General features: G+C 34.9%; 1 protein-coding gene across 1 annotated transcript in view; it reads left to right on the top strand.

Annotated features, from left to right (window-relative positions):
• The first annotated feature begins 2,459 nt into the window (after positions 1–2,459).
• The window catches only part of LOC126811147 (protein shank), a 140,723-nt gene continuing 119,789 nt past the window's right edge, over positions 2,460–23,393 (top strand). Inside the window, exon 1 of the mRNA XM_050536634.2 lies at positions 2,460–3,194. The gene's annotated coding sequence lies outside the window, so the exon portion shown is untranslated. The remainder of the gene's footprint in view (positions 3,195–23,393) is intronic.

The raw sequence follows: 23,393 nt of genomic DNA, 5'->3' as shown, positions 1-23,393 counted from the left end.
TGTACGCATCAGTAATTTCTTAGCTAGTACAGAAAACAAATTTCAAGGCATTCTGATCTACTTTTTTTCAATTTTTTCAAAACTTTGTCCCTTAATTTCTCCAAGGAAAGATGATTTAGGACATTTCTAATGATATTGTTGAAGTTGGGTCAATGAGTTCTACTTACATTCCAAATTTCTTGAAAATCGTACTAATATTAAAGAAGTCGTCAATTTGGTTTTATCTCCGGATGAAAAGTCAATGATGTAATTTTCGAAATTCGGAAATAGCAGATTTGACGTAAATGTTTCAAGGTACTCAAAGAAAAAAGAATAAGTAAAATAGGTCAAATAGTCGCAAAGTTACAGCAATGTAGGTCAACTGTTTTTGTTCATAAAATTCGGTGATTTCGGATTCGTAGAATGTTTTGAAAATATATTTAAACAAAAGCCAGCACCCATTCTTGGGGGAGTAGGTAAAAGTTTCAGAAAGATCCTATGGTTAGATTCTGAGATATAAAATCTGCAGGAAAAGAACAAAAAAGAAATAATAACTAGATCTGCTACTGTGCCATGCAGATATGAAAGCTTTCATATTCATCGTAACAGTCACTTCCTGTCACATGTCATGGATTATATAAAGAATCTGATTGACTTAAATTTATACACAGTGTTTGTCATGAGACGAAGAAGCCTATTGATTTTCAGCGATTTCGGATAATTACTTCCAGAGTTATGGCCCTTGATCACTTTGAAAAATCTTGTGGACGCTCTAAAGGCTAAAGTTAATATCCGATTGACTTTAAATAAATTTATATGCAGTGTTTGAGGTCATGAGACGAAGAATCCTGTTAATTTTCAACAATTTCCGATAATTACTGCCAAAATTATGACCTTTGAAAAATCTTGTGATGCTTTAGAGGCTAAAGTTATCATCCAATTGACTGCAGATTGATAAACAGAGTTTAAGGTCTTGAGACGAACAAGTATATTGATTTTCAATGAGTTTTGATAACTTGAACAGCTAAATCCATGATATTAAATGTTTCGTATACTAAACGTTAGCATGGGGCAGAACTTTATAAAAACCAAACAAATTCTAATGATTTTCTGATAATTACTTAATGAGTTGTTACTCTTAATCAGATTTTAGTGTATTATAAATGCTTCAAAAGTAAAAATATGCGACAACTCTTGTTGACTGCCCAGTGCCCGGATGATTTAGTTGCTGTGGGCGTATATTTCGTTGCCTGGCAACCTATTTTAATTCGATTTTGATAAAACTTAAAATATAGGTCTATCTCCCAAAGATCTCAGTTCCTTTCGATATTTGCATGTATCGGACCATAACTTCATGGATTATGGCCCCTGATTGTACGAAAAATCACGTTTTTAACTTGTGGACACTCTATCTAGAGGTCGCAATTTTCATCTGATTTTAATGAAACTTGAAATGCATGTTTATAACCCAAAGATTTTGGTTCTTTTCGATATTTGCGCATATCGGACTGTAACTTCCTGAATTGGTGGCCCCAGATTGTATGAAAAATCACGTTTTTAGCTTGTGGTCCCTCTAGAGGTCACAATTATTATCCAATTTAAAAAAAACCATTTGAATATATCACCATTACACTGTAATGATGCTTGAGTTCGAATGTCGTGAAGATCGGACCAAAACTGCCGGACAAAATGGCTGCCCCTCGTACGCAAATAGCATAAATATATGGTATATCAAGGTTGTAGATCCTCTTGATTCCTGTCGATATTCGCGCATATTGGATCGTAACTTCCTGAATTATGGCCCTTGATTGTACGAAAAATCGCTTTTCATTTAGCTTGTTCTCTATCCCTCTCTTGCAAAATGTGGGCGTATCCTGCCTGGCAGCCGCTGGTTGGAATCAGATTGACCTCAGCTGTTCGAATATTTAGGTCAAATTTGTAAATTTTGAAAATTAAAGAAATAAATTGTCCTGTAAAGAACTTTGTTGGTACAAAAAGGTCAAAGGCGAAATTCGAAGTTTTGAAATTTTCAAACATCAAAAATTCAACTCAACTGTATCTTGGCCTTTCAGTCAGTTTATAACTTATATCAGGATATCAAGATAATAATTGTGAAAAGAGCTTGCTTGAGAAGGGATTGTACATTGTATGAATTAGAATAAATAACAGGAATATTATAGGACAATTTATGTCAACTGTTCTATACAGGCTGCTTTATCTTATATGAAAGGGGATGTATTTGTATCCAGGACATTTATTTTCAATGTTATGTTTCTCTCATCATGTCAACAAAGAGAAAGGAAAGAAATGCCTTCATATTGCCATTACCAACTATCTCTGTCAACAAGTGATTTGAAATCTTGTGTTTTTAAAATGCTCCTCAAACAAATGTTAGAAGTCCACATTGGTGACTAGTTTTAATACTTGTGAAATAAGTGTGTGGAGCTATGTTTTGTGTCGGGACCTCTTCTTCTTCCCATTGACCATTGACAAGTTGACTGATTGGTTGTCGTTAGAGGGTCGTGTACACAATCAGTGTAAATAACTGGCAAGACCTCCCGAATTCTCTACCTTCACAATTGTTAGTTGCGGTTTTGTTTGCGAGGAACTGAGAATTTGGCTAGTAATTTGTGCAGTGTAAATATCTTGTTTCAACAACTTGCATCCAAGATTGGATCCCTTTTGAAATGAGTTAATGTTAAAATTATAATGTCAACATTGGGTGATGTGAGAGTATCTACATCATATGAAATTTCTGAACTAAAACACTCTAGTCTTACAGTGTAGTAGCATTTTGAATCTATTTGATTATATTATACACATCAAGGAGTTCTTGGAGGTTGGTCATTTTCAATAGACTACCATCATCCATTTTGACCCACCTTGTTGAGACAAAACATGATACTTCACATTAGAGGAATGTATTTTGAAGAGAAGGAAAATTGACTAGTAGGAGTGTCGACTTGTTTTTTTGTTTTTTCTTTGATAAAGAAGAAAATGTCTTATATGCCAGTTTTACTATAGAAAAGGATAATAATGAATTTTAAGTTTGATTGGTGATTTTATGTGGACTTTTCCTATGTTTATTTATAACACTGACCATAGGATTAAACAGTTTTATGGTGTCGTGAAGTCCAGTTGGTTATATTGTCGCTTGATAAATGCACAAATTATACGTTTCTTATTTTGTTTATTATTACAGATTATATTCAAAGGTAAGTTCCTGAATTTAATAATCTAAAAAAAACATGTAATCTTTTAGTACCTTAGTTGGATTAATTTGGTTCGACATGAAATATTCCAGAGTGTTAGGCAATAGTAGGAAGAACACAGGGGTTAATTCCAATAAATGTATATGTTACAGTCAATCTGTGTAATCAGTCATTTCATGTAATGACTAAATGAATCAATCACTTTGCAAAGAGCCTGTGAGCACCAGGCAATACGTGTAATGACTGAAAATTCCAGACACTACACAAAATGACTATCAGTTTGATTTTTGTCCCCAACATTTACTTACTGACTCTGATGTAACACTTTGTCAGGCTGTACATATAGAATCCAGCTGTGGTGGACAGGGTTATGTCTGGTGCAATTGTAAAGGTTCCAAGACATGTGGGACGAATAGATGCAAATATTTCAAAAAAATAAAATGCTCCAGCCGCTGTCATAGCAGCCTGTTATGCATAAACAAGTAACTTGAGAGATGAACCAACCTGAAGTTTGTCCAAAAAGTGTTTTGACTGTAAGACTTTCATGATGAAATTGAAAGACAACTATATTTGACGTCAGTAAATGTTTTACACCATAGTGAATTTTTATACGCCCACATTTTCATGTGGACGTATATTGTCATCGCACCTGTCTGTCCGGACGTCCGTCCACAATTTGTTTGTGGACACTCTACAGGTCACAATTCTTATTCCGATTTTGACGAAACTTGAAATACAGGTTTATCTCCAAAAGATCTCGGTTCCTTTCGATATTGACATGTATCGGATCGAAACTTCATGGATTATGGCCCCTGTTTGTACGAAAAATCATGTTTTTAGCTTGTGGACACAATAGAGGTCACAATTTTTATACGCCCACATGGAAATGTGGTCGTATATTGCCGTCTGTCCGTCCGTCGTCCACAATTTCTTGTGAACACTCTACAGACTACATTTATCATCTGATTGTTTTGAAATTGATATATGTTGTTTGCATTTGTGAGATGAAGAAGCCTATTTAATTTCAATAACTTCTGTTAATTTCGTCTGGAGTTATGGCCCTTGTTTCACTTTGTTGCACCTCGTGAACGCTCTAACGACAAAAGTTATCAACCGATCTGTATGAAATTTATATGCATCATTTAAATAAGTAAAACAAAGAAGCCTATTGAATTTCAGCAATTTCCGTTAATTAAATCTAGAGTTATGGCCCTTGTTTCACTTTGTTGAATCTTGTGAACGCTCTAATGACAACAGTTATCATCCGATCTGTTTGAAATTGATATGCATCATTTAAATTAGTGAAACGAAGAAGCCTATTGAATTTGAGCAATTTCCGTAAAATTACGCCGGGGGTTATGGCCCTTGTTTCACTTTTTTGTACCTTGTGAATGCTCTAACAACAAAAGTTATTATCCGATCTGTATGAAATTTATATGCATTATTTAGATTAGTAAAGCAAAGAAGCTTATTGAATTTCAGCAATTTCCGTTAATTACATCTAGAGTTATGGCCCTTGTTTCACTTTGTTGTTTCTTGTGAACGCTCTAACAACAAAAGTTATCAACCGATCTGTATGAAATTTATATGCATCATTTGAATTAGTAAAACAAAGAAGCCTAATGAATTTCAGCAATTTCCGTTAATTACATCTAGAGTTATGGCCCTTGTTTCACTTTGTTGAATCTTGTGAACGCTCTAATGACAACAGTCATCAACCGATCTGTTTGAAATTGATATGCATTATTTAAATATTAGTGAAACGAAGAATCCTATTGAATTTCAGCAATTTCCTTTAATTACGCCGTGAGTTATGGCCCTTGTTTCACTTTGTTGTACCTTGTTTATGCTCTAACGACAAAAGTTATTATCCGATCTGTATGAAATTTATATGCATCATTTAGATTAGTAAAACAAAGAAGCTTATTGAATTTCAGCAATTTCAGTTAATTACATCTAGAGTTATGGCCCTTGTTTCACTTTGTTGAATCTTTTGTCGCTCTAATGACAACAGTTATCATTCGATCTGTTTGAAATTGATATGCATCATTTAAATTAGTACAACGAAGATGCCTATTGAATTTCAACAATTTCCGTTGAATACACGGTGAGTAATGGCCCTTTTTATATGCCCACATTTTCATGTGGACGTATTATGCCGTCGCCCCTGTCCGTCCGTCCACAATTGTTTGTGGACTCTCTACAGGTCACAATTCTTATCCGATTTCGACGAAACTTGAAATATAGGTTTATCCCCAAAAGATCTTGGCTGCTTTCGATATTGGCATGTATCGGATCGAAGTATAAGTTTATAACCCAAAGATCTCGGTTCCTTTCAATATTTGCCCATATCGGACCGTAACTTCCTGAATTATGGCCCCTGATTGTACGAAAAATCATGTTTTTAGCTTGTGGACCCATTAGAGGTCATAATTTTTATCCGATTTAAAAAAACGTATTATTATATTACCGTTCCACCCTAAGGAAGGTTGAGTATGCGAATAGTGTAAAAATATGGTAAATCAAGGTTGTGGACCCTGTATAGGTCACAATTTTAATTCGATTTTGATGAAACTTGAAATACATGTTTATAACCTAAAGATCTTGGTTCTTTTCGATATTTTCGCATATCGGATAGTAACTTCCTGAATTATGGCCCCTGATTGTACACAAAATCGCCTTTTTTAGCTTGTGGTCCCTCTGAAGGTCACAATTATTATCCGATTTAAAAAAAACATTTGATTATATCACCGTTACACCGTAATGAAGGTTGAGTTCGAATTTCGTGAAAGTCGGACCAAAATTGCCGGACAAAATGGCCGCCGCTTGTACGCGAATAGTGTAAAAATATGGTATATAAAGTTTTGATGAAACTTGAAATGCATGTTTAAAACCTAAAGATCTTGGTTCTTTTCGATATTGTCGCATATCAGATCGTAACTTCCTGAATTATGGCCCCTGATTATATACGAAAAATCGTCTTTTTTAGCTTGTGGTGCCTCTGAAGGTCACAGTTATTATCTGATTTTAAAAATTGTTAGAATATATCACCGTAACACCATAAGAAACGATGAGTGCAAATTTCCTGAAAATCAAACCAAAGCTGCTGGACAAAATGGCCGCCGCTTGTACGCGAAAGCTGTAAAAATATGGTATATCAAGGTTGTGGACCCTGTAGAGGTTACAATTCGATTTCTTAAAAATCGGACCAAACTTGACAGACAAAATGGCCGCCCCTCGTACTCAAATAGCGTAAAAAACATGGTATATCAATGTTGTGGATCCTCTAGAGGTCACAATTTTATTCTGATTTTGATGAAACTTGAAATGTATGTTAATAACCCAAGGATCTTGGTTCCTTTCGATATTTGCACATATCGGATAGTAACTTCCTGAATTATGGCCCCTGATTGTACGAAAAATCGCATTTTTAGCTTGAGGTCCCTCTGGATGTCACATTTATTATCCGATTTAAAAAAACGTTCAAATATATCACTGCTACACAATAATTTTGGTTGAGTTTGAATTTCATGAAAATCAGACCAAAACTGCTGGACCAAATGGCTGTCCCTCGTACACAATTAGTGTAAACATCTAGTATATCATAGTTGTGGACCCTCTAGAGATCACAATTTTGATCTGATCTTGATGAATCTTGAAATGCATGTTTATAACCCAAAGATCTTGGTTCAGGCATATCGGGTAGTAACTTCCCTGAATTATGGCCCCTGATTGTATAAAAAATCATGTTTTTATCTTGTTGTAGAGGTCACAATTTTTATCCAATTTAAAAAAAAAAAACATGTGAATATATCACCATTACACACTAAGATCTTGGTTTCTTTTGATAATCGCGTATATCCAAACGTAACTTCCTGGATTGTGACTCCTGATTGTTCGAAAAATCGCATTTTTAGCTTGCGGAGTCTCTAGAGGTCACAATTTTCTTTTCTGATTTTAAAAATCGTTTAAATATATCACCATTCCACCATAATGAAGGTTGAATTCAAATTTCGGGAAAATCAAAATGAAACTGCCCGACAAAATAGACGCTCTTTGTACACAAATTGTGTAAAAGTATGCAATACAAAGGTTGTGGACCCTCTAGAGGTCACAATTTTTATCCGATTCTGATGAAACTTAAAATTTATCTTTATATCCCAAAGATCTCAGTCCCTTTTGATATTTGCGCATTTCAGACCATAACTTTCTGGATTATTACCCCTGATTGTACAAAAAATCCTGTTTTGTTTTAGCTTGTTCTCTATCCATCTCTTGCAAAATGTGGGCGTATCCTGCCTGGCAGCCGCTGGTTGTTGATATTTTATCCGTAAATGATATACAGGTTGCAATAATTATAAACAGATTTGGATCCAATTTGGAATGATCCAGCATAGGGTTGTACCTATATATATATTGGTCCATGTCCAACCCTGAGGGGATGAGCCACGCTCAATTTTTGTGTTTTTTTGTCTACAGACTGGAATTCTAAATGTAATATCTTTGAACTTGGCATAATTATTTCTTATACTGTAAGGCTAGCAACTATTTATTTTGGTGCATGTCCCGACCCCCCCAGGGTTGTGGTATATCACACCCACTTTTTATAGGTAAATACTCTACAGGTTGCAATAATTAACAGATTTTGTTCAAATTGAGCATATTAATCATTTCAATAACAGGGTGGTACCTTTTATATTGTTCCATATCCAACCCCCAGGGGCAGAGCCATGCCCAATTTTTGTATTTATCGTCTACAGGCAGCAATTCTGAATGGATTATCTTGGATCTTTGCATATTTATTCCTTATACCGTAAAGACAGCAACTATTTATTTTGGTGCATGCCCTGACCCCCTGAGGCAGTGTCACACCCACTTTTTTGTTAAAGGAGCTATAATAATTTATATTTCACAAATCTGAAAGTTAAAGTAGCTAAGTCTCTAACTCAATATCATCCAAAATCTTCAACATTGAAAACACGATTTATTTGTCAAATTAAATCAACATTCATGTTGTGATCTTACCAGAAAAAGATGGGCTTTTGATATCCAAAATTTAAGACAAAATAAACATTTTACCATTTGTACACGAATCGTGTACCATAATGCGCTTCAGCCCCAGTTGTATCAAGAGACTCGAGGGACGAGGCTAGACACATTGTACCAAATCAAACGGCGTATATAGACTGGAATAACCAGACGCTAGAAATTTTCACTCGCTTGAGACTGCTGGCTTATTTCGCCAAACATAACTGATTTGAAATTGTAGTAAAAATGGAAACCATTGAATGTAAATCAGTTTATATACATTCATATTACAGTATTATATGCGTTGCGACCAACTTTTATCAATTTCTAGGTCCCAAATGTTAGCGATTTAGCTCCTTTATTATTTTGTCTGAAAATTTCGCAAAACAAACCCAACGCCTAGCCGTCTTTGCCTCTTGTCATGTTACAGCCATTTCATATTTCATTCTCTTAATTTTAGAAAGTACCATATCAATCAAAGCAGGAATGTGGATGTATATTGCAGCGTTAGCGATGCTCTCGTTCATTTTGATGAAAATAGATTTGGCTTAGATTTTGTAGTCGCATCAATCTATTATTACCTTATATAGTAGTTATGTGTTTTACCTATTAGAAGATTTTCAGATGTATAGTTGAATAATTTTGTATGTTTGAAACTTTGTACAGACCTGAAATTTAGACAGTTTTCAAGTGTATGAATATTTTCTGGGTTTTAACTGGAACCAATTTTTGCTTGTATTGTATTGACAGCAATTGTTTTAAGTTCTGTATATTTGTGTACAAACATTAACGTGTTTAGATAAATAACAAATCTTGGACTGCATAGTTTTTGACCCTATAGACCCATATAAATGTAATGGTTATAGCGGACTATTAAAAATTGATATGTTTAGCACATATTAAGCAAATACTAAAAATAAGCAAAGGTATCCAATAGTCAAAATATATAGCTGCCGTTTGAGGAAGGTAAAGGAGATATCAATACTTGCGCTCAGAATATGTCTCTTCTGAGTAGTGATATTATTAATATGTTTGTTGAAATGTGGGATTTATGAAGAACTTTTAAGTTAATTGATTTTGCTTAATTTCTTCTCACCATTATTATCTATGATTTCCATTCGTGAATCGTACCAAGTGTTTTAGAAGATTTAGAAGGTCTTGTTTCTGCTATCTGGTGAAATTTGTAAGTCTGAAATGCATAAAAACAAATTCTTTGATATTGTTACATAAGGATTTTACTTCGTGATTGTTTGCACTCAGGATTTTATATATTTGTGTTATACTGTTCATTTGGAAGTCATGGTAACCTAAATGTATAGACACATTGTACTTTGTCCCATTGGTGTAACTTCTTTGGGATACATGTATTTGAGGGAGCCACAGTGGCTCAGTGAGTAAGAAGCTGGGTTCAATAACCAGGAGGTCTCGGGTTTGCTCCAAGTGGTGCCTGGATTTTCGGGCATGGTTTCCCCCTTGTCGGTGATACAGAGAGCTTGCCAAGGAACTATGTCTAGTCATTCAGATGGGACAGAAAACTGATGCAAATCTTGGATGCAAGTTGTTGAAACAAAATATTTACACTGCACAAATTACTAGCCAATTTCTCAATTCCTCACAAACAAAGCTGCAACTGTACATAGCAGTGTTGCAATTCGAAATACGAGTAGGTCATAGAGCCGCTGTCCAGGAAAAATTTCCCAAATCATAGAACACTGCATGGCAGATGCCCATCTTCATTAGCCCAGTTAGGTCAGAAAAGTAGGATGTTAAACCCCATTTCAATTCATTTACATGTATTTGAATAGTCATTAATATAAAGATGAACATCTTTCAAGGTTTTTTCTGTTTCTTTTCTGTGTCAAACACATAGTAACCTATCGTGACTCATGATCCAGGTTAACATGTACAGCACATTAAGGCTAAGAGACAGATCAATTTCAGTGATTTTGATATTGAGAGGTGACTCAGTTATCCTGATGGATCATAATATTTTCAAGTGATAAATAAAATAATTGGATTAGAAACAGATGCATCAATCACAATTTTGATGGTGTTCCTTTCTATGACATGCCAAACAGTCCAAGCAAGTCTGAAATAAGAAAATTATAAAAGTCACTGACCATTTACAAGATTCCGGTAACAACTCTGCCAAAAAAAATGAGCTATTCAATAGGAACATGGCCAAACAATCCCTACTAAAAAAATCTAAAAAAAAACTCTGACATCCTGTGCATTTACAAGAATAGTGGACAATTTTTGTGTTTTTTTGTCTACAGACTGGAATTCTAAATGTAATATCTTTGAACTTGGCATAATTATTTCTTATACTGTAAGGCTAGCAACTATTTATTTTGGTGCATGTCCCGACCCCCCCAGGGTTGTGGTATATCACACCCACTTTTTATAGGTAAATACTCTACAGGTTGCAATAATTAACAGATTTTGTTCAAATTGAGCATATTAATCATTTCAATAACAGGGTGGTACCTTTTATATTGTTCCATATCCAACCCCCAGGGGCAGAGCCATGCCCAATTTTTGTATTTATCGTCTACAGGCAGCAATTCTGAATGGATTATCTTGGATCTTTGCATATTTATTCCTTATACCGTAAAGACAGCAACTATTTATTTTGGTGCATGCCCTGACCCCCTGAGGCAGTGTCACACCCACTTTTTTGTTAAAGGAGCTATAATAATTTATATTTCACAAATCTGAAAGTTAAAGTAGCTAAGTCTCTAACTCAATATCATCCAAAATCTTCAACATTGAAAACACGATTTATTTGTCAAATTAAATCAACATTCATGTTGTGATCTTACCAGAAAAAGATGGGCTTTTGATATCCAAAATTTAAGACAAAATAAACATTTTACCATTTGTACACGAATCGTGTACCATAATGCGCTTCAGCCCCAGTTGTATCAAGAGACTCGAGGGACGAGGCTAGACACATTGTACCAAATCAAACGGCGTATATAGACTGGAATAACCAGACGCTAGAAATTTTCACTCGCTTGAGACTGCTGGCTTATTTCGCCAAACATAACTGATTTGAAATTGTAGTAAAAATGGAAACCATTGAATGTAAATCAGTTTATATACATTCATATTACAGTATTATATGCGTTGCGACCAACTTTTATCAATTTCTAGGTCCCAAATGTTAGCGATTTAGCTCCTTTATTATTTTGTCTGAAAATTTCGCAAAACAAACCCAACGCCTAGCCGTCTTTGCCTCTTGTCATGTTACAGCCATTTCATATTTCATTCTCTTAATTTTAGAAAGTACCATATCAATCAAAGCAGGAATGTGGATGTATATTGCAGCGTTAGCGATGCTCTCGTTCATTTTGATGAAAATAAATTTGGCTTAGATTTTGTAGTCGCATCAATCTATTATTACCTTATATAGTAGTTATGTGTTTTACCTATTAGAAGATTTTCAGATGTATAGTTGAATAATTTTGTATGTTTGAAACTTTGTACAGACCTGAAATTTAGACAGTTTTCAAGTGTATGAATATTTTCTGGGTTTTAACTGGAACCAATTTTTGCTTGTATTGTATTGACAGCAATTGTTTTAAGTTCTGTATATTTGTGTACAAACATTAACGTGTTTAGATAAATAACAAATCTTGGACTGCATAGTTTTTGACCCTATAGACCCATATAAATGTAATGGTTATAGCGGACTATTAAAAATTGATATGTTTAGCACATATTAAGCAAATACTAAAAATAAGCAAAGGTATCCAATAGTCAAAATATATAGCTGCCGTTTGAGGAAGGTAAAGGAGATATCAATACTTGCGCTCAGAATATGTCTCTTCTGAGTAGTGATATTATTAATATGTTTGTTGAAATGTGGGATTTATGAAGAACTTTTAAGTTAATTGATTTTGCTTAATTTCTTCTCACCATTATTATCTATGATTTCCATTCGTGAATCGTACCAAGTGTTTTAGAAGATTTAGAAGGTCTTGTTTCTGCTATCTGGTGAAATTTGTAAGTCTGAAATGCATAAAAACAAATTCTTTGATATTGTTACATAAGGATTTTACTTCGTGATTGTTTGCACTCAGGATTTTATATATTTGTGTTATACTGTTCATTTGGAAGTCATGGTAACCTAAATGTATAGACACATTGTACTTTGTCCCATTGGTGTAACTTCTTTGGGATACATGTATTTGAGGGAGCCACAGTGGCTCAGTGAGTAAGAAGCTGGGTTCAATAACCAGGAGGTCTCGGGTTTGCTCCAAGTGGTGCCTGGATTTTCGGGCATGGTTTCCCCCTTGTCGGTGATACAGAGAGCTTGCCAAGGAACTATGTCTAGTCATTCAGATGGGACAGAAAACTGATGCAAATCTTGGATGCAAGTTGTTGAAACAAAATATTTACACTGCACAAATTACTAGCCAATTTCTCAATTCCTCACAAACAAAGCTGCAACTGTACATAGCAGTGTTGCAATTCGAAATACGAGTAGGTCATAGAGCCGCTGTCCAGGAAAAATTTCCCAAATCATAGAACACTGCATGGCAGATGCCCATCTTCATTAGCCCAGTTAGGTCAGAAAAGTAGGATGTTAAACCCCATTTCAATTCATTTACATGTATTTGAATAGTCATTAATATAAAGATGAACATCTTTCAAGGTTTTTTCTGTTTCTTTTCTGTGTCAAACACATAGTAACCTATCGTGACTCATGATCCAGGTTAACATGTACAGCACATTAAGGCTAAGAGACAGATCAATTTCAGTGATTTTGATATTGAGAGGTGACTCAGTTATCCTGATGGATCATAATATTTTCAAGTGATAAATAAAATAATTGGATTAGAAACAGATGCATCAATCACAATTTTGATGGTGTTCCTTTCTATGACATGCCAAACAGTCCAAGCAAGTCTGAAATAAGAAAATTATAAAAGTCACTGACCATTTACAAGATTCCGGTAACAACTCTGCCAAAAAAAATGAGCTATTCAATAGGAACATGGCCAAACAATCCCTACTAAAAAAATCTAAAAAAAAACTCTGACATCCTGTGCATTTACAAGAATAGTGGACAGACTAATCAACAGAGTTTGTAAAATCATGCTTTTACCGAATACTCAAGGGAACTTTTTTGTGCAAAAACAGTAGCCACAATTGAGTATGGAGGTGCAGAGTCAGGAACACAATTTCAGATCATGATCAGAGTTTCAATGCTAATGCTTGCTGCTTGCATAACCAGTCAATTTTTTTATGTAGGGCTTGAACTGGTTTTTATACGCCCACATTTTCATGTGGACGTATATTGTCGTCGCCCCTGTCAGTCCGGACGTCCGTCCGTCCACAATTTGTTTGTGGACACTCTACAGGTCACAATTCTTATCCAATTTTGACAAAACTTGAAATATAGGTTTATCTCCAAAAGATCTTGGCTGCTTTCGATATTGCATGTATCGGATCGAAACTTCATGGATTATGGCCCCTGTTTATACGAAAAATCACATTTTTAGCTTGTGGACACTATAGAGGTCACAATTTTTATCCGATTTTGTTGAAACTTGAAATGTAATTTTATAACCCAAAGATCTCGGTTCCTTTCGATATTCGCGCATATCGGACCGTAACTTCCTGAATTATGGCCCCTGATTGTACGAAAAATCGTGTTTTTAGCTTGTGGACCCTATATAGGTCATAATTTTTATCCGATTTAAAAAAACATATTATTATATCACCGTTACACCCTAAGGAAGGTTGAGTTCAAATTTCGTGAAAATCGACCCAAAACTGACAGACAAAATGGCCGCCCTCTGTTCTCAAATAGCGTAAAAATATAGTATATCAAGGTTGTGGACCCTATAGAGGTCACAATTTTAATCCGATTTTGTTGAAACTTGAAATGTAAGTTTATAACCCAAAGATCTCAGTTCCTTTCGATATTCGCGCATATCGGACCGTAACTTCCTGAATTATGGCCCCTGATTGTACGAAAAATCGTGTTTTTAGCTTGTGGACCCTATATCGGTCATAATTTTTATCTGATTTAAAAAAACGTATTATTATATCACTGTTACACCCTAAGGAAGGTTGAGTTCAAATTTCGTGAAAATCGACCCAAAACTGACAGACAAAATGGCCGCCCTTTGTTCTCAAATAGCGTAAAAATATAGTATATCAAGGTTGTGGACCCTATAGAGGTCACAATTTTAATCCGATTTTGTTGAAACTTGAAATGTAAGTTTATAACCCAAAGATCTCGGTTCCTTTCGATATTCGCGCATATCGGACCGTAACTTCCTGAATTATGGCCCCTGATTATACGAAAAATCACGTTTTTAGCTTATGGACCCATAGAGGTCATAATTTTTATCTGATTTAAAAAAACGTATTATTATATCACCGTTACACCCTAAGGATGGCTGACTTCGAATTTCGTGTAAACCGGCCCAAAATTGACAGACAAAATGGCCGCCATTCGTTGTCAAATAGCATAAAAATATGGTATATCAAGGTTGTGGACCCTATAGAGGTCACAATTTTTATCCGATTTTGTGGAAATTTGAAATATAAGTTTATAACCCAAAGATCTCAGTACCTTTCGATATTCGCGCATATCGGACCATAACTTCCTGAATTATGGCCCCTGATTGTACGAAAAATTGCGTTTTTAGCTTGTGGACCCTATAGAGGTCATAATTTTTATCTGATTTAAAAAAACATATTATTATATCACCGTTACACCGTAAGGATGGCTGAGTTCGACATTCGTGTAAATCGGCCCAAAATTGACAGACAAAATGGCCGCTGTTCGTTCTCAAATAGCGTAAAAATATAGTATATCAAGGTTGTGGACCCTATAGAGGTCACAATTTTTATCCGATTTTCTTGAAACTTGAAATGTAAGTTTATATCCCAAAGATCTCAGTACTTTTCGATATTCGCGCATATCGGACCATAACTTCCTGAATTATGGCCCCTGATTGTACGAAAAATCGCGTTTTTAGCTTGTGGACCCTATAGAGGTCATAATTTTTATCTGATTTAAAAAAACGTATTATTATATCACCGTTACACCCTAAGGATGGCTGAGTTCGAATTTCGTGTAAATCGGCCCAAAATTGACAGACAAAATGGTCGCTGTTCGTTCTCAAATAGCGTAAAAATATGGTATATCAAGGTTGTGGACCCTATAGAGGTCATAATTTTTATCTGATTTAAAAAAACGTATTATTATATCACCGTTACACCCTAAGGATGGCTGAGTTCGAATTTCGTGTAAATCGGCCCAAAATTGACAGACAAAATGGTCGCTGTTCGTTCTCAAATAGCGTAAAAATATGGTATATCAAGGTTGTGGACCCTATAGAGGTCACAATTTTTATCCGATTTTGTTGAAACTTGAAATGTAAGTTTATAACACAAAGATCTCGGTTCCTTTCAATATTTGCGCATATCGAATTGTAATTTCCTGAATTATGGTCCTTGATTGTAGGAAAAAATCACTTTCTTTTTAGCTTGTTCTCTATCCATCTCTCGAAAATGTAGGCGTATCCTGCCTGGCAGCCGCTGGTTCATAGAGTTATTGCCCTTACCATCAAAACCTGGTAACCACTAAACTGGTCAGATTTGAGTTTTTCCAGATTTCTGGGGTTGTTCGGGGATTGTTAACTCTCTACAGGTTACATTTTACATGCTGGAATATTTTTATACGCCCACATTTTCATGTGGACGTATATTGTCGTCGCATCTCTCCATCCGGACGTCCACAATTTGTTTGTGGACACTCTACAGGTCACAATTCTTATCCGATTTTGACGAAACTTGACATAAAGGTTTATCTCCAAAAGATCTCGGTTGCTTTCGATATTGGCATATATCGGATCGAAACTTAATGGATTATGGCCCTTGTTTGTACGAAAAATCACGTTTTTAGCTTGTGGACCCTATAGAGGTCACAATTTTAATCCTATTTTGATGAAACTTGAAATGTAAGTTTATAACCCAAAGATCTCGGTTCCTTTCAATATTCACGCATATCGGACCGTAACTTCCTGGATTATGGCTCCTGATTGTTTGAAAAATCGTATTTTTAGCTTGTGGTCCTTGTAGAGGTCACAATTTTTATCTGATTTAAAAAAATGTGTGAATATATCACCATTACACACCAAGATTATGGATCCCTTTGATAATCGCGTTTACCCAAACTTCACTTCCTGGATTATGGTCACAATTTTTTTTCCGATTTTAAAAACCGTTTAAATATTTCACCATTCCACCATAATGAAGGTTGAATTCAAATTTCGGGAAAATCGAAATGCAACTGCCCAACAAAATGGCTGCTCTTCGTACGCAAATTGTGTAAAAGTGTGCAATATGAAGGTTGTCGACCCTCTAGAGATCACAATTTTTGTCTGAATCTGATAAAACTTAAATCATATCTTTATATCCCAAAGATCTCAATCTCTTTTGATTTTTGCGCATTTCAGACCATAATTTTCTGGATTATTGCCCCTGATTGTACAAAAAATCCTGTTTGTTTTTAGCTTGTTCTCTATCCATCTCTTGCAAAATGTGGGCATATCCTAAATGGTTGTTAAATTTAGGACTTATAGTTATATACTGTACTGATCTGAGTAGTTCTATGAATTTGTTCCTGTCGTGATCCATTACTTTCAATAAATTCTTTGATTTTACGTATGTGTATGCTTATTTCCTGTTGTAAGATGATATTTAAATTCATCAACAAAGGGGAGGGGGGGGCGCAACTGAAGGAAGATTAATGAAGATTTGTTGTTTTCATGTTCCATTTCCTGGTCTAAATCTATAATATCTCTGTTTAGCCCAATTTCACTGACTCATGCCAAATTGATGAAGTCACACATAGACCTTGTCTGACCAAGCAAATGATCTGACTTTCATTTTGTAATCCTTTGTGTTAATTTGTGAGCTTAATGATCACTTTCTATTTTGTCTGTTGTTCCTGGTAGTGCCCATCAAAAAGACAGATTCACCTGTGTATTAAAACAGATAAACTGACAGTTGTACACAAAAAATAAATGAGGGATATACTTGGACAGGAGGACTATCTGACATTTTGTTATCCCATTGCCAAATGATTGAGATTATTGGCGACACCTAGGATCTGTCACTTCCTTTTAAGCAAAATAAATTGTTTGTCAAGTAGACTTTATAAAACTCGACCTACAGAAATAAGAGAAACCTCAAAAGTAAAAAACAAGTGTATTTAATTTTTTATTTTTTTATTTTATTGTTTAAATTTATAAATTTAGCAGATAACCTGTATAGTAATTATGTGTTCTATTCCTTATTCTGAGGTCAGATAGTTCTTTCATAGTTTTTTGTATAAGTTTTCTCTATTATTGCTAACATGTAACATTTTTGTAAAGTGAAACCAAAACAAAAGATTAGTTTATATGAATTTGTACATTAGTACATATACCTGTAGAATATTTGATAGAAAGTCAGGTAGTAAATGAACAATGTGAATTCAGTTATTTCAAATTCAGAGACTTTTTTGTACAGTAATTTCCTGAAAAACACTATTCAAGGGAAATCATTTCATTTTTTTCCCCAGAATGCGATGTTTACAAAAGTTTCATTATACAATAGTTTGCACTTAGACCTTATCCTAAACATTCCAATTTCTTTAAAGATGTTGAGGTATACTAGTGAAACGCGACACTGTAAAGACTAATCATATTCTTGTCTAGAGCAAGCCACCAGTGTCAAATAGCAATTCCAATTTTATCTGAAATAAAGTCACTACATTATCATCAACATTTTAAAGACTAGTAGTTTGTGGGGATATTGGATCTCAACTGTCAGGGAAAATCAAAACAAAGTTTCCAACTCCCACCAAGTTGGTCATATAGTTAAATATAGGCAATATAGCTAGCTATAGGCAACCCATGGAAATAAGTTTTATAAAATTGTTGAATGTAATGTGATGGAAGAATCATCAACATTTTTTACCTATTCACTTCAAAGAGAGTTCTAGATTCATGAATAAAGAATTAACTGATAACTACATGTAGATGATACAATTGATATTCGTGTAATTAGAAATACTTATAAAGGACATTGCAATATTGATTATAATATGTTTTTGTAACCACAGACGTAAAATATTTAAAGGGAATAATAAAAACTCACAGACCATTAGATAAGTGTGTTGACATGGTTTTATAAAGTTTAAATTGTTTCAGCATTGTACTGCAAAATATTCTAGTGAATTTTACAGTTGAATAGTTGAAAAATGATTATTTTAAAGTCGGGACCCTTTGAAACTATATCTTATCGTTAATGCCAACTGGTGCAAAATTTCTTAAAGTGAATCCATTTTATAATTCATAGGCATTTCTAGTGGTATAGAAGTGTTTTACATATGTATATGATTTGAAACATCATATCTGTAGCTTGTACACCTATGCAAATTGTGTAAGCAACAATTTAAGTAGTTAGACGATTTAAATTGTCATAGGAAAAGTAAACACCAGGAAGATCTCCTGGAAAAAAGCTGTCAAACAGAACATCGGTCAACTTAACCCTTACTATGACGAAGGGTGTTCAAGTAATATCGTTGAAAACTGTGATCAAATTACTGAGGACCAGTGATGGGATTTTGCCCGTATATTCCGGACATGTCCAACGCTATTTTCCAAACGTCCTAATTGTCCGACCAGGAATATGCCCAATCGGACATCAAGACATGGTAAATAATATTCAAAATTCCAAAATTAATATAGTGTACTGAGTGCATAACTACCACTCAACCCGATTATCGTTGATAATAGGCTGGATTGATTAGGTAATTAAGTGATCAACGTATTTATCGTTTTATGCTGTCTATACACCTACCTTGATTAACTACTTAATCTGCCTTGATTGGCTGACTTAATTCTTTGTCGGACAATTCATCAATTCAATCCTGAACAAAAGTCATTGCTTCTCCTTTGTCGAACTATATCAATCCAATAAACTTAACCCGTGATTTCTCCATTGTCTCACGTTTTAATCTCCTTGATGTCGGTTGTAGACATTAGTCATATATGTCACATATCCTAATAGTATATAACACCCCAAATCAATATACATTGTGTCCGATAACTTGTCTGTGATATTTCTTCAGTGGAAGCCGAAGTTAAATAAAGCTATTTTACACACACGCAAAATGAAAGAAATCTTGCGAAACATGTGGAATTAAGAGGTGTAAACGTGCCGAATGTAATACCTCTGATGTCGGCAGAAAAGATTCTATTTTTATACGCCCACATGGAAATGTGGTTGTATATTGCCGTCGCCCCCGTCCGTCCGTCGTCCACAATTTTTTGTGAACACTCTACATACTACATTTATCAACCGATTGTTTTGAAATTGATATATGTTGTTTGCATTAGTGAGATGAAGAATCCTATTTAATTTCTTCTGGAGTTATGGCCCTTGTTTCACTTTGTTGCACCTTGTGAACCCTCTAACGACAAAAGTTATCAACCGATCTGTATGAAATTTATATGCATTATTTAAATTAGTAAAACAAAGAAGCCTATTGAATTTCAGCAATTTCCGTATATTACATCGAGAGTTATGGCCCTTGTTTCACTTAGTTGAAAATTGTGAACGCTCTAATGACAAAAGTTATCAACCGATCTGTATGAAATTGATATGCATCATTTAAATTAGTAAAATAAAGATGCCTATTGAATTTCAGCAATTTCCGTTAATTTCTTCTGGAGTTATGGCCCTTGTTTCACTTTTTTGCACCTTGTGAACGTTCTAACGACAGAAGTTATCAACCGATCTGTATGAAATTTATATGCATCATTTAAATTAGTAAAACAAAGAAGCCTATTGAATTTCAGCAATTTCCGTTAATTACATCTAGAGTTATGGCCCTTGTTTCACATCGTTGAATGTTGTGAACGCTCTAATGACAAAAGTTATCAACCGATCTGTATGAAATTGATATGCATCATTTAAATTAGTGAAATGAAGAAGCCTATTGAATTTCAGCAATTTCTGTTCATTTCTTCTGGAGTTATGGCCCTTGTTTCACTTTGTTGCACCTTGTGAACGCTCTAACGACAAAAGTTATCAACCGATCTGTATGAAATTTATATGCATCATTTAAATTAGTAAAACAAAGAAGCCTATTGACTTTCAGCAATTTCCGTTAATTACATCTAGAGTTATGGCCCTTGTTTCACTTTGTTGAATGTTGTGAACGCTCTAATGACAACAGTTATCATCCGATCTGTTTGAAATTGATATGCATCATTTAAATTAGTGAAATGAAGAAGCCTATTGAATTTCAGCAATTTCCGTTAATCACGCCTTGAGTTATGGCCCTTGTTTCACTTTGTTGTACCTTGTAAATGCTCTAACGACAAAAGTTATTATCCGATCTGTATGAAATTTATATGTATCATTTAAATTAATAAAACGAACAAGCCTATTGAGTGTCAGTTATCACCTAAATTAGTGAAATGTAGACGAACAAGCCTATTGAATGTCAGCAATTTCCGTCAATTACGTCTACAGTTATGGCCCTTGATTTACTTTGTTGAACTTTGTGAACTTTCGAACAACAAAAGTTATCATCCGATCTGTATGAAATTTATATGCATTATTTGAATTAGTAAAACGAAAAAAGCCTGTCGAATTTGAACAATTTCTGTAGATTGCTTCCAGAGTTAAGGCCCTTGTTTTAGTTTTTAGAACCTTGTGAATCTTCAAACAACGAAAATTATAATGTCATCTGTATGAAATTGTCTATTAAATTCCCCTAATTACCTACAAAAAGAATAAATATGTGACAACCCTTGTCGACTGCTCGGACGATTTAGCTGCTGTGGGCGTATGTTTTGTTGCCTGGCAACCTATCTTGATGACATATTGTCGGATTTATGACGGAATAAATAAACACGCTAAGAAATGTTGACGAATATTTCGATTGGAATAACGTAAGTAGTAAAAGTAATTGTTTTGTAGACGATAGCGCATGCTTAGAGTCAAATTGGATTATTTAGCAGTTGGTGTCACTCGCTCGTTCTGTTAGAGCGACGTTTACTACGGTTTACGGCCAAATAAATTACGGGATGTCATTTTTTTTACCTTCCGTATATAAATTGAAACGGAGTAAAAGACGAATGCCGGACTTTGCTGAAAAATGTATCGACTTATGACCCGAAAAATACGGTAATTTTGGGGGAATTTGAAACCGGTACGGATGGGCAGTAGTCGGCACGCTTTCATTCTATGGTATTACGATGTCATGTAATTTTTTAGGAATATTATCGACATAAATTTGAATACCGTACGGGAATTTAATATGAAAAATTAAGAGGTGCATCTAAATTTTTTATTAAGTATGAATTTGAATATTTTGTTGACACGTGACTCTTAATTGTGGTTTGAAAACGCCTGCTTAAATAACGATAAGAGTTATGTCCCTTTATTTTCGGGAAGAAAATGTCCGACAACTAAAATTTTGAAATCCCATGACTGCTGAGGACATTACCACATAATCAGTGTAGGTTGAAAGTGACAAATCACCCTGTCGTTTTTTTTCTTTTCGGTCTATGAGCAACTATTGCAGAAGAGTTGATTCGTTCTTTGAATTAGAGGCCTTTGAATTCACACCATGAATTGTGATGATTTAGCTAATTCTAAACAATTGTCATAGGAAAAGTAAACACCAGGAAGATCTCCTGGAAAAAGGCTGTCAAACAGAACATCGGTCAACTTAGTCCTTACTATGAGGAAGGGTGTTCAAGTAATATCGTTGAAAACTGTGATCAAATTACTGAGGACATTGCCGCATAATCAGTGTAGGTTGAAAGTGAGAAATCACCCTATCGTTTTTTTCTTTTAGGTCTATGAGCAACTATTGCAGAAGAGTTGATTCATTCTTGAATTGTGATGATTTAGTTAATTCTAAACAACTAGTAAAGATGACTGGATGTTTTATCAAGTTTCAATTGCAAAACTTCTTGAGCTCTTTGTAGAATTCTGAAAAGATTTCACATTTTTTGAAAGCACGTGTAATAGCAATATTATTCTAAGCCTAATTCAAGACAAAGTCTAAATGTCGGAACTAGTTCTGATAAATGATTAGTGCAGTCACCTCAATAACCTAATTTATTGTCCCCCGCCTTTCGAAGAAAGCAGGGGACTATTAAAATGGGTTCGTCCGTCTGTCTGTCCGTCTGTCTGTCCGTCACACTTTTTGGGACACAATAACTCTCTTCCTAATTGAGCTAGAATGTTCAAACTTGGTGTATGTGTTTATTAGGTCAATGCCTTGATGGAGTTCGAAGATGAGCATTTTGCGCTTAGGGTAAGCAGAGATAAGCAATTTGATTGGTTGATGCTTTGGGACACGATAACTCTCTTCCTAATTGGGCTAGAATGTTCAAACTTGGTGTATGTGTTGATTAGGTCAATGCCTTGATGGAGTTCGAAGATGAGCATTTTCCGCTTAGGGTAAGCAGAGATAAGCAATTTGATTGGTTGATGCTTTGGGACACGATAACTTTTAATTGAGCTAGAATGTTCAAACTTGGTGTATGTGTTTATTAGGTCAATGCCTTGATGGAGTTCGAAGATGAGCATTTTCCGCTTAGGGTAAGCAGAGATAAGCAATTTGATTGGTTGATACTTTGGGGCACGATAACTCTCTTCCTAATTGAGCTAGAATGTTCAAACTTGGTGTATGTGTTGATTAGGTCAATGCCTTGATGGAGTTCGAAGATGAGCATTTTCCGCTTAGGGTAAGCAGAGATAAGCAATTTGATTGGTTGATGCTTTGGGACACGATAACTTTAGTTCTAATTAAGTGAGATTGATGAAACTTGGTGTATAGTTTCATTACAGTAATACCTTGACTAAGTTTGATAATGAGCATTTTCTGCTCAGGGTAAGCAGAGCGATACGCAATTTGATTTTTATATGTGTCCTCTAATTATTTTCCTATTTCGGCGGGGGACATCAGCCTCACTGTTGGCTTGTTTTTCTTAAAGTGATAAAGGTTGGGAGTTCTATGCAAATAATAATTTTCCAAACGGCAACTCCAGTGCAGCTAATGATTCGAGTCCACCTGTGATGTCACACATACCCGTACTCTGGTCACCAACAAATATAAAACGACAACATATTTCA

This window comes from Patella vulgata, chromosome 2, assembly GCF_932274485.2.
Source record: "Patella vulgata chromosome 2, xgPatVulg1.2, whole genome shotgun sequence".
NCBI lineage: Eukaryota > Metazoa > Mollusca > Gastropoda > Patellidae > Patella > Patella vulgata.
Note: the sequence above shows the minus strand (reverse complement) of the source record. Positions and strands in the feature narration are given on the sequence as shown.